This window comes from Coptis chinensis, chromosome 7, assembly GCF_015680905.1.
Source record: "Coptis chinensis isolate HL-2020 chromosome 7, ASM1568090v1, whole genome shotgun sequence".
Taxonomy (NCBI): Eukaryota; Viridiplantae; Streptophyta; class Magnoliopsida; order Ranunculales; family Ranunculaceae; genus Coptis; species Coptis chinensis.
In genome coordinates this window covers 45,755,633-45,768,772 of record NC_141462.1, presented here as the reverse complement: position 1 = coordinate 45,768,772, position 13,140 = coordinate 45,755,633, and positions in this window count along the sequence as shown.

Sequence of the window (13,140 nt, the reverse complement as noted above, 5' to 3'; positions counted from 1 at the left end):
TGTAAATGAACTATAAAACTTTTGATATACATACTGATCTAGCTAGGCTTTTGATGTCACATATGAATATATGTGGGAGAAGAAAAAGACGTGTGCGCCTATACATGATGAATGGGTGTGCGCCTATCAGTCGGTTCACAACAAGTTCAATAGATTTGTTTCTATAAGTGCAGATTCTACATCTTTAGAAACAAATATAGACGAGTGTATGCCTATATAAATTTCTATAACATAACCCTAATGATTGATCAAGCAATAAACTTTTTTCTTCTCCAGTGGACGTAGGTAGCCACAATGGCACTAAACCACTATAAATCTTGTGTTTTGTCTGTTTAATTGGTTGTTGTTTTCTACATGGTATCAGAGCGGAGCGCTTAATCTCTTCTCTCAAATCAATCTCAACTTACTTAAACAAAAAACTATGACAGATCTAAAACTAAACCCAAAATCTGTTGTAATAACACAGACTGAATCTAATCCCGGTTGCAAGCTGTCATCTATTTTTTTTAATGGAACAAACTATATACCTTGGTCTAGGACTGTTTCGTTATCTCTGGGTGGCAAAAGGAAACTAGGGTTCATTAACGGTGCAAAGGTGTGTCCTGCCATTGATGATGCCGAATATAAGAATTGGGTTTCCAATGATCAACTTGTTAAGAAGTCACAGGGATTCGAAAAAGGTAAGGGAAAAAAGGGAACCGTCTCACTGTAATCATTGTGGTAAAAACTGGCACACCAAGGACCGTTGTTGGGAATTACATCTGCACTTTAAAAGGGAACTGTCCAAGAAAGATCATGTTGCAGTAGCCAATACATCAATTTCCAACGCTGATATTAGTCATCAGTTGAGTCAAATTCTTCAACAACTCACTAAGTCCATACCATCTAGCAAAGGTCAGTATGTCTCAACTCATGTGTTAGGTAATTTACATACCTATTTCACTATGCCTGAAAATAGTAACTCATGGATAATTGATTCTGGGGCTACTGATCATATGGCTAATTGCCCTACCTCTGTCCATAATTTTGTGTCCAAAACCGAAAAACATAATATTTCCATAGCCAATGGATCCACCGTCCCCATTCTAGGTAGTAGTCAAGTGGATTTTTTTAATCAGAGTCTCAAGAGTGATGCTCTTGTTGTTCCTTCCTTCCATGTCCAACTTCTATCTGTTGGAAAAATTACAGATTCTTTAAATTGTGATGTCATTTTTTTCTCCTAACTCGCTGCCTTTCGGGATCGAAAAGTCGAAGAGGACGATTGGTGAAGGAATTTATTCCAATGGGCTCTATTTGTTGAAGTCTCATAAGAAGGCGTGTCAAGCTAGTGGTTTAGTTGAGAGTCGCATTTTGCATAAAAGACTTGGGCATCCATCTAGTCGTGTCTTGTCAAATTTGTTTCATCATGTTTCTATAAACTCTGATGATGTTTGTGATGTTTATCAATTTTCTAAACAAACTCGTTTACCTTTTCCAAACTCGCATACTATGTCTAATAATTTATTTGAGTTAATCCACTCTGATTTATGGAGACCTACTCCTGTTAATTCGTATGATGGCTATAAGTATTTTGTGTTGTTTATTGATGATAAATCTCGTGTTACATGGTTATATTTGTTGAAGTCGAAAACTGAGGTTGTGACTGTTTTCAAAGATTTTCATAATATTGTTACTAATCAGTTTGGTGCTAAAATCAAGATGTTTAGATTTGACAATGGCACTGAGTTTTCCAAAGGCCTATTACCTAAGTACCTTCGTAGCCAGGGGATAATTCATTAAACTAGCTGTGTTAGCACACCTCAGCAGAATGGTGTGGCTGCTGAAAGATAAAATATACATCTTTTGGAGACCACTCGTGCTCTTATGTTGGGCATGAATGTTCCTAAGCAATACTGGTTTCACGGTGTCTTAACTGCTGCATATCTGATTAATCGTTTTCCCAATCGGGTTCTTGGTTTTAAGTCACTATTGGAAGTGCTCAAATCTAGGCCGCTGGATCTCTCCCATCTGCGGGTTTTTGGGTGTGTTTGTTATGTGCATCAGCAAGCTATTCATCGAGATAAATTTGATACTCGGGCTACTCGATGTATATTTTTTGGTTATTCTACTACATAGAAAGGCTACATATGTTACAATCTGGTGACAAGAAAACTGGTTGTCTCTTGTGATGTATGATTTGTAGAATCTGAAGCTTTCTTTCAAGCTTTAGCTGTGCCTGGGAATCGGTCCAAGGGGGAGTGTCTGGCAGATTTGGCACCTCTCCCAGTAGTTGAGTGTCAAGCAGATTTGGCACCTCTTCCAATGCAATGTCAAGCAGACTTGGCACCTCTTCCAGTGCAATGTCAAGAAGATTTGGCACCTCTTCCAGTGCAATGTCAAGCAGACTTGGCACCTCTTCTCGTGCAATGTCAAACAGATTTGGCACCTCTCCCAAGAGGTTGTTCCTCCTGGCGTGCACCCTCACTGAACGAGCAACTAAGGGGCGATCACCCTCCACCTGAGCCTCAAGCTCCTCCAGTTCCTCGACAATCTAAATGAGAGAGACGACCTCCAATAACTCTCAAGGATTACTATAAATCTGATAGAGAACGCCATCCTCCAGTGACTCATTAGAATTTTTATTCATTGCATAACGATTCATATATATCTTCTACCGGAGTATATAACGTATGCCAATATCACTTCATCTCATCATGCGTTCTTAAGTACAGTCGATGATATGCAAGAACCAAAGAACTTTAGAGAAGCTAATTCTTGTCTAGTATGGAGAAAGACAATGCAAAAAGAACTTCGTGCTCTAGACGAGAATGACACTTGGGAGATTGTTATGCTACCTTACGGAAAAAAAGACAGTTGATTGTCATTGGGTGTTCAGAAACAAGTTCAACAGTGATGGTTCTTTAGAGAGGCCTAAAACTTGACTCGTTGCAAGGGGATTCACCCAAACATATGGTTAGGACTACAAAGAGACTTTAGCACTAGTTGCAAAGATGAACACGTTTAAAGTTCTTGTATCTCTAGCTGTAAATCAAGACTGGAAATTTTTTTAGATGAATGTTAAAAATGCATTCTTACACGGTGATCTTAAAGAAGAAGTGTATATGAGCATTCCACTTGGACATCCAAAGGAGGCTAAGGTTGGATTAGTATGCAAGTTAAAAAAGGCTATCTATGGATTTAAACAATCTCCATGAGCATCGTATGCCAAACTCAGTTCTGTTATAGTCATGACTGGTCTTAAGCGGAGTGATGCTGATCCTTCATTATTTGTTAAGTCTAGCAGGTCAGGCTTGATTGTTGTTCTTATTTATGTTGATGACATAGTTATCATAGGTAATGACCATATCGGAATCTCTAAGCTCAAGGATCTACTGCACAAGAAATTCGCCATCAAGGATCTTGGTATTATGAAGTACTTTCTTGGGATCGAAATTGCCTATTCAAAAAGGTGTATATTTCTTAATCAAAGAAAGTATGTGTTGGATATTTTGTGTGAAGCAGGAAAGCTGGGGGTAAAACCATCTGATTCTCCAACTGACAGTGGAGCCAAGTTGGACAACACTGGTGATCTTCTTACTAACATTGGTGAATATCAGCGATTAGTTGGTAAACTAATATATTTAACTATAACCCGACCAGATATTTCTTGTGCAGTAAGTTTGGTTATTCGCTTTATGCACGCTCCAAGGACTTGACATATGAATGTTGTTTCTAGAATACTGCAATATCTGAAAGGGTCGCCAAGCAGAGGTATTTGGATGCGGAAAAATGGTCATACATCTATTACTGCCTATACAGATGCTGATTGGGCTGGATGTCCAGTTGATCGACAGTCTACGTCTGGTTATTGTACCTTTGCGGGAGGTAACTTGGTCACTTAGAAAAGCAAGAAACAGAATGTGGTGGCTCGTTCTAGTGCTAAAGCTGAGTATAAGGCTATGGCTTCTACCACTAGTGAAATTATATGGTTGAGAGCTCTTATGAAGGATTTATGTTTTGGTTTGCACCTGCCAACTACACTTTACTATGATAATCAAGTTGTTATGCACATTACTACAAATCCAGTGTTCCATGAGAGAACTAAGCATATTGAAGTGGACTGTCATTTTGTGCGCGAAAAAGTAATGTCCAACATTGTTGATACCTCCTTTGTTTGCAGTGACCAACAGTTTGCAGACATTTTTACCAAGGGACTTCCAGCATCAAAGTTCCATGATATACTCTCCAAGTTGGGCACACTGGATATCTTCGCACCAACTTGAGAGGGATTGTGGGAGAAGAAAGAGATAGGCTTGCGCCTATCAGTTATACATGATGAATGGGTGTGCGCCTATCAGTCAGTTCACAACAAGTTTGATAGATTTGTTTCTATAAGTGTAGACTCCACATCTTTAGAAACAAATACAGACGAGTGTGTGCCTATATAAATCTCTGTAACAGAACCTTAATGATTGATTAAGGAATAAATTTCTTTCTTCTCTAGTGGACGTAGGTAGCCGCAATGGCACCGAACCACTATAAATATTGTGTTTTGTCTCTTTAATTGGTTGTTGTTTTCTACAATATCGATCTAAATAAGCAATGCCTAGATGATGCTATAAAAATTAAAATTTTAACATTACTTGAATAAATCGTATTGGTTTAACGATGAAAATCAATAAGAGATATCTTAGGACGACTATGCCTCAGTTATAGAACGGAGAGCAGTGCATGGGGGTGTGGACTGTGGAGTGAGACCTCTTTTTATAGCCTACACACTAAGATTCTATTGCTATCATGGAACGGATCGGATCATTAGTGTTTGTAGAATCTGGCAAAATTTATACACACAGTGTAAAGGGGTGTTTTGGATTTTCTGTTGGGACCGAGTTCGCTTAAGAGCGAACTGCCTACGTATCCTCTTGTTGGTTTTCCTTTATTCTTTTTTGGGAGAGAGGAATCAGGCCCGACGTTGTTCAATCAGGTGGTATTTATAGGCTTAGGGAAATGTCAATCTAGAAGGCATGTGTGTCTATGGTACACGTGTAAGGTGGAGATCGTGAATGAGTGTTGAGCTGGTTATATTATAAGTCGTGTGTTGATTGGGTGTTGGCGAGGTTACCCCTATTTCCCGGTGGTGGGAAATACAATCAAGATTTTGGTAATGATTACCTTTGGTGGTGATCATTACCCGAGGCGTTCTGCCTTTAGCCAAGTGCTCGTACCGAGATTTCTTCGTTCGTATGCAATTCTGGAGGTCGTTCTTGGAGGTCGATGCATTGAAGTCGCGTATGCAATGTTTCTTAGAGAGCTGCTTCATAGATCGGTCCTGGAGGTCGTTTACGTTTCGTATGCAATGTTCCTTAATGGGGATATTGCTCCCCTACACAGCCCCCTCTCAGTAGATTGGTTGTGTTCGTGCAAGCGATCTGCTGAGAGAAGAATCAACACTTGGGTGAAGTATGAGCGAGCTATGGTGATCGTTCTGGCTGAGATGGCGCTGAGTTCGAATCTTGTAGCATGATGGTTTTGGCGGGAAAGAAAGATTAGGGTGTGGGTGGCACGTGACAGAATCCTAGCAGTTGGAAAGGAGTCATGTCGCCACGTTATTCGGAATCTAGGAAAAGACAGGTCCTTAGACACGTGTGTGGGCTATATGATAGGCCGTAATCATAACTTCTTGGGAACTGAACAGGCGGTTGTGTAAAATCAAATTTGGGATAACCAAAAGGCATTTCCAGGCTTCTTCTTCCAAAAACGCAAGCTAGGGCTCTGCAGTGAGAGTGCTTTTCATTTTTTTGCTTTTCATTTTCACTTTGTTTGTCTTCGTTCCAAGGGTTTGTTAAGTGGGTAGGTCAGTGTTAGGTTGTAGGGTTTAAGGTTGGGTAATTTGAGAAAAAGGAAATACTACAATGTCGGATTCTGACGACACTCGCTCAGAAGAGGTTCGAGAGATTTCACTGAGCTGCGGAGAGTATGAAGAGGAGAATGAAGACTCGTTGAGTGGTGGTGGTGGTGGTGGGACTGAGGTGGATGAAGAAGTTAGGGTAGAGGAGGTTAATAGTCGATCCGGGTCAAACGATGGCGTGGCTAGCTAATGCGTCGGTCGAGGGAGATGACGCCAAAGGCGGTGAGTTACCCCTAGGGTGGTAGAGCATCGTCTTTGCTAGCTCGTTTCGCGAAAGGCGGCTTTTATGGGATCAATGTGCCCGACACGAAATATATCTGAACCCGGGCCGAGTGAAGATGTTCAGTAGTGAGAGGTACAACCCTCGAATGGTGGAATAATCATCTGTGAAGTTCACCGGAGGCGTACATATGCGATACCGTTCGAAATTGGTTTGTGACTTCTTGAGTCACCGTGGAAATCTCCATGCCGTTCGTTGGTAACACGACGACTATTTAAGGTGTTCGACCTGTTGAATGCCAGTAGTGAATACCACATAGGGGTGTCTGACATAATAAAGCACTACGTAATGAGGCGGTCTGGTAATCTGAATTTTAGCTTGCAAACCATGACGACGCGTTCTGCTGTGCTCGATGGTGTAAGCAATGAGGCCTGGACGAAGAGGCCGTTGCTGCTAGTTGGCAACTACTGTGCTAGTGGATGTAGGTTGCGAACTAAGATCTGTAGCCTAGCCGGTGGGTAGGCTTGTCTTGCTTTTGACACTTTAATGGGTGAGCGACTGTTGTTCTAACTGGTTCATCTCTTTGTTTTGTTTGCAGAATTTCCTGTGCGGACACGAACTGATCGCGGGGAGATAGAAAGGTTCGCGCGGTTGAGTCGAGAAGAAAAGCGTGCGAAGCTTCCGGAATTTGCTCATTTCTTTGAGGAAAAAGGAGGTGCTGCGATCCGGGAGAAAAGAAAGGCTCAAAAAGAGCGAGCTCTAGGTCGAACGAAGCGGGTGGTGATGGAGAAGCGTACAAGTGATCTGATAACACGGGAGGACCGAGATCGGGCGCGTGGCGTCCCGAGGCGTCCTCCCCGGCGGTGGTATCGCTCTCGGTAGTTCGAGCTTTCGCTACGAAGGGTTAACAATTGACGCCTGTGGAGTGGAGATCAGAAATAACGCTTCACCGCTTTCGTCCCCTGAGGCGATCGGAGAAGAGAAGAGTGGCGGCTGCGCGAGCGCCGAAGGGCTCGAATGGCTAAGGTTGTCGCGACATGCCCCGGGGAGAGCTCTAGTGGGGTGGTGCTAGCGGTGCGTGGCGGAGTCGGCGAGGCTGAGCAAGTCATGGACTTGGCGACCTTCGGTGTGGGATCTAGTCCGTCGGCGAGGACGGGAACCCGATCCGCTAGCAAAAAGCGAAGCTCCCGCAAAGGCGAGTGGGAAGGCTGTTGTGAGTCTTTGATGACTGAGGCCCGTTCGTGTATTTAGATGAACACGGAGGGCAAACGAACGATAAAGCGTCTTGACTGCGGTTTTCGGTCGAAATAAAGGTAGCGGCACGCTTTGGAACAGTCGCGTTAGATGGCAATCGCAAAGGAACCGGATGAGAAGGGATCAGCGGATAACATACGCCGGATGGAAATCGCGCAATGTCCGGTACGTGGTTTTGTTGTCCTTTGAGATAGCGTGTTTTGTTATGTTCGTTGCTTTGATTTGTTTATATACATGGACTATGGCAGCTTGTCAGTGGTTTCCAAAAGTTGAAAGAGATTGCGCAGTTCACTGAAACGGATAGAGAGTCTGTGTTGAAGCTGTCAGAGGAGCTGAAGAATGTGCAGGACGCTGCGAAGATGGAGCGTGAGGAGCTTGAGGACTTGCGGAAGGCTCATGAAAATCTGAATATAGCGAAGATGCTGAAAGATACTGAAGCTGAAGATCTGAGGCAAAAGCTAGAAGGGGCTGAAGGGAATGTTCGTGCCGCCACTGTGGAAATTGGAAGGCTGAACGATTATGCCCTTCACTGCAAAAAGGTTGCTCAGGACGCTACTAAGGCCTATGATGATCTGGATGCGGACTTCGGAGATCTGGAAGCGGATTACAAGGCTTTGAAGGAGGAACACGCACGCTGCGCGTCTCATACCTTAGTGGAACAGGTACGAGGAGACGGTGGTGGGGCGATTGCCTCCTCCTTGATCATGCCAGAGGCCGTGGTGTCCGAAGGTCGGAGCCGGCTGGCACCCGATCTTACCGATGAGTTTGGAACTGGATGGCGTATCGATCGTAGTGGACGGGAGGGAGGCTGAGGTCGATGAAGCTTTTGAGGCTGCAGAACTACCTGTGGTGCCCGGGGAGGGCAAGTTGTAAATTTGTTGATTGTCTCTTATCAGCTTATATGCTGCGATACAATAGAACTGGTTTCCTGGGGTAACCTGGGCAGTTCGCCTTTCTTGCATTTCTGTATTCTGTTTTGTTGAATGAGTTGGTATCCCGTACTAGTTTGGGGTAACCATATGAAGTTAACTTTTGCGTAGCCGGGTTGGATTTCCTGAGTAGTCTCAAAGAACCCGGCTAAAAAGCTTAACCAACCGTATGAAAGTCCGCGTGTAAAGAAGGTCGTTATTTGCTTTCCTGCGATGTTGCGCACTTGTTTCTCTTTGTGCGTTTTCTATATCGATGATAGCAGATCGCTTTGATGGGAATGCCATGTGTAAGACAGCGAGTGGCTCGAGGGGCGCAATGATGGCGGACAGCTTGGCTGACGTTTGGCGTCTCAAGGTAATTATGACGTGGTTTGGAAAAGACGTTTACTTGATAAGAGAAACTGTTCGCGGAATACCAAAGGTGTTTGAACGTTTGTTCCAGCTTCTCTTCTTCTTCGCAGTGTGCATTTCCACTACCGCTGCGTTGAAAGGTAACGTTGTTCTCCTCTTTTGAATATATGTTGCTAAGCATAATCCTGCCCCAGTCTTTAACTCCGACTGTGTGTTCTTTGTTCGTAGGTGTAATTATGGCAGAATGCAGCAAACGGAGTAAGGGAAAAGGGCGTTTGAGAGAAACTTCTCCACTGGTCATGGAGGAGATAGAGTTCTCCCCTCACGTGCATGGAGACCGTGGAAAGCGGAAGGCTGCTTTGGTGGGGGCCAGAAGCAACAAACGACCTAGGAGGGCTAGTCGTCCGGCTGGTGGCGTTGTGATCAGGTCGCCACAACGTGCTGGTGAGAACTCGTTCCCGCGACCTGGGGATGTGGGGAGCGAGTTCTACTATGTGGGGAAAACGGGGAAGAAACGCATAGTGAAACGTTCAGACTGTAGTTTCCACTCCGCCCTCCATAGCGAATAGCCCTCTTGAAGGGGGGCCTTTGGATGGTGATAAGGCGGAGGTGAAGGATGAAAGCATGGAAACGCTTCTAGGGACGATGGATATGGCGGCTTGTCTGGTAAACTCGTGATGCAGTAGGTGCTTATGTTAGTTTCAAATGTCTTTTTGGTCTATTGACTTTGGTTGTGCAGTTTCTTGCAGGGTATGATAGACTGAAGAATGCTGTTCAAGGCAGTGAGGCTGATAATAACTCTCATGTGGAGCTGGGCTGTATGCGGGCTGCGTGGAGAGCTGAGAAAAGGAAGCTGGAAGTAATGACGAAATATCGAATATCGTTCGCGGAGAACGCCGCTACCGATTGTGGACTGGACCGAGCTAGATAAGGAGGTGGTGAAGGATCGCTATACGCCAAGAAATGCCAAAAGGTCGCTTCATGAGGCAAAGAAAGCATACACCCTGGCTTGTGCCGAATATGCCACGCTGGACGAGAAATATCATGTCCTGAAGAGAGCGGGTGATGGTGAAGTGCAAGAACAAGGTATGTGGGTGATGCTGAAGTCTGCGCGACACGGTGCTGGCAGTAGTGCGACCCCCAAAGATAAGCATGTTTTAACCGATGTTTGATGATGTACTGTATTTCTCTTTGTGGGAATTTGTGATGATGTGTTGATTTTGCCTCTCTTATATGGGAGTAAACAATAAAGCTGTACTTTCAGGCTTGCACTGGCGATTCGCTACTTGACTTGGTACCGAACCTGGTTTCCACGGAAGTGGCAGTTCGTTGTTTTGTTTAATACGTACCGATCTGGATTTTCTGGGTAGCCCCAGCAGATCGGTAAATCGAGCTGTAATGGCTATGGCCAAACACTAGTATGGATTGGATTTAGAACGCATGGCTAATGTTAATTGTTTGCATCGATTCTCCTGCTTACTATGCGCGTGGTTTGTAGTTCAATACTCAGCACGCAGAAATGTTTTGCATGTAACTGTTACTATGCTTCGTTTGTCACCTTGTTTGTAAGAGAGAAGTGCTAGGAGCTTGCTTAGAGGATATGACTCGAGGTTGAAGAGTTCTTCGTTAGGTGTATTCTCTCTGAATTTATAAGTAATGCTGCCGGGAATGTCTTGCTTAGGCAGGGCGTGTTAGCGTATAGAAGCGTAATGCCCATTGGTATTGTACTCATGTGGTGGACCACCAGCATAGGTGTTGACCCACGAAAGTGATAAGTGAAGAGACTGTGAAACCTGTAAGCTCCAGAGAGCTGTATGGGCGCGGAGAGCGTTCTCGTGTGGTCGAGTCTAGGAATATAGGTACTCAACATAACAAAAGTTGAAGAGGCTGCAGAGCCTGTAAGCTCCAGAGTATGCTCGCTGATGAGAGGCGTTCTCGTGTGGTCGATCCTAGAAATATAGGTGCTTTCGACTTAACAAGACTTGGAAAGGCTGTGGAGCCTCGTAAAGCTCCGAGAAGAGTCGTATGCTTCGCGGAGGCGTTCTCGTGTGGTCGATCCTAGAAATATAGGTCCTCGGCGTAACAAGACTTGGAAAGGTCTGTGGAGCCCGTAAGCTCCGAGAGTCAGTATGCTTTCGCGGAGAGCGTGCTTTCGTGTGGTCGATCCTAGAAATATAGGTCCTCGGCGTAACAAGACTTGGAAAGGCTGTGGAGCCCTGTAAGCTCCAGAGAGCTGTATGCTCGCGGAGAGCGTGCTCGTGTGGTCGATCCTAGAAATATAGGTTCTCGACGTAACAAGACTTGGAAAGGCTGTGGAGCCTGTAAGCTCCAGAGAGCTGTATGCTCGCAGAGAGTGTGCTCATTCGTGACAGCGTGCTGCTGGTTGAGGATGGCGGACCCAGTAAACGTGTTGATTATCTATGCTGTGTAAGCTGTTTGACTTGTCAATACAAGTAAATAAATTATATTGTATTAGTTAACACAAGAAACGTAAGTTTCATTAATGTGAACAAAAGGATATACAACATGAATAACGTTACTGGTAAAATTTCTTCAGTAGATAGGTATTCCAAGGTCGAGGCAACATCTTCCCCTCTTGGGTTCTTAGCTAGTATGCTCCATTGCCGACGACGCGTTCCACTATGTAGGGGCCTTCCCATGTGGGTGCTAACTTGGAATCGTCTTGCGTCTTTTTCAGCACTAGGTCGCCAGGTTGAAAAGACCTAGGATGCACTCGCTTATTGTAGGAGTTCTTCAGAGTTTGCTGATAAGATGCAACTCTGATGGCAGCTAAGTCCCGCTTTTCTTCCAACAGGTCGACTTCTCGTGCTAACACGGAGTCGTTGTGTCCTGACTCGACAAGTTCTGATCGAGTCGTAGTGACTGTCAGCTCGGTGGGAATTACGGCTTCTGTGCCATAACATAAGAAAAATGGTGATTCGCCAGTACTGGATCGAGCTGTAGTGCGGTGAGCCCATAGAATATTCTCCAATTGATTTGGCCATTGGCTCTTATTCTTTTCAATCTTTTTCTTCAAGTTTTCCAAGATTGCTTTGTTACTGGCTTCTGCCTGACCATTACTCTGAGCGTACTGTGGAGTAGAAAATGAGTGAACGATCTTCCACTTGGCTAGAAACTCTTTAACCGTTCTGCCTTTGAACTGAGGCCCATTATCCATTACTAATGTATGTGGCAAACCAAATCTAGTGATAATGTGAGTCCAGATGAAGTTTCTGACATGTGACTCTTTGACGTGTGCTAAAGGAATAGCCTCGACCCACTTGGTGAAGTAGTCGGTTGCAGCTAAGACAAAGCGGAAGCCCGTACTTTTCTGTGGGATGAACGGTCCCATGATGTCCATGCCCCACATGTGGAATGGCCATGGGCTTGCTATACTGATCAGTTCGCGAGCAGGTTGGATGATATTGTGGCCAAATGTTTGACACTTGACACATTTGAGGACGTATGCTTTAGCATCGATCTGCATACGGGGCCAAAAATATCCTTGTGAAATGGCCTTATGGGCTAAAGAGCGACCACCGGCATGATTTCCACTCTCCTTCATGGATCTCTGTGAAAACTAATTGACCCTGCTCTGGAGTGATGCAACGCAAGTGTGGGCCACCAGCGGATTTCCTGAACAATTTGTTATGGAGCAAACAATAACGTCGTGCTTGATAGGGGATTTGCTTAGCCTTGGTACGCTCCTCAGGGAGCGCGCCATGCTGGATATAGTCGATGATAGGCTGCATCCATGTTTGACTCAACTGACTGGCTGAGAGAGGGAATAGGTCGCTTATTGTCAGGGTGTGCTCGACTTGGTACGCACGCAGTCGATCGACTACTTCTATGAGTAGTTGTCTTGGGGGGTGCAGCTTCGAGTCCGGTTTGCTAGGTAAGCTAAACGTCCTCATGACGGTTTTAGATCCACGCAAGAAATGATGTATGTGTACCCTGCTTAAAAGAAGGCAATAATTTATGAACGACACGAAGATATTTTGAAAGATTACCTTCATGGGTAGTGTACTCCTTTTGCAACTGGCGAACAACCAAATGCCGAAGTCACTAAAGACTTGGAGCTCTTTGACACCGAACTGCGGTATCATCTGAATCCACGATCGGTCCCCTCGTACTCCGCCTCGTTATTGGAAGTTGCAAAGTCGATGCGAACTGACTTCTCCATCACCGTTCCATCGGGTGAAACTAATACAACCCCTATGCCGCTGCCGCCAGGGTTGCTAGAACCATCTACAAAGAGAGACCAGGTGGACTTGATGTGCTCTTTCGAATCTGGGAGGTCGGTTTCTTGTTCCCAATTGGGATCATCAACAGGGAAATCCGCTAGAAAATCGGCGACGACCTGTCCTTTCTGAGAAATCCGTGGTACGAACTCCAGGTGGTGTTCGCCTAGTTCTTCGGCCCAAACTGCCATTCGAGTAGTCTTGTTTTCTTTGTGGAGGATTTTCTTCAATGGGAGGTCGGTAAGAACTTTGATTTGA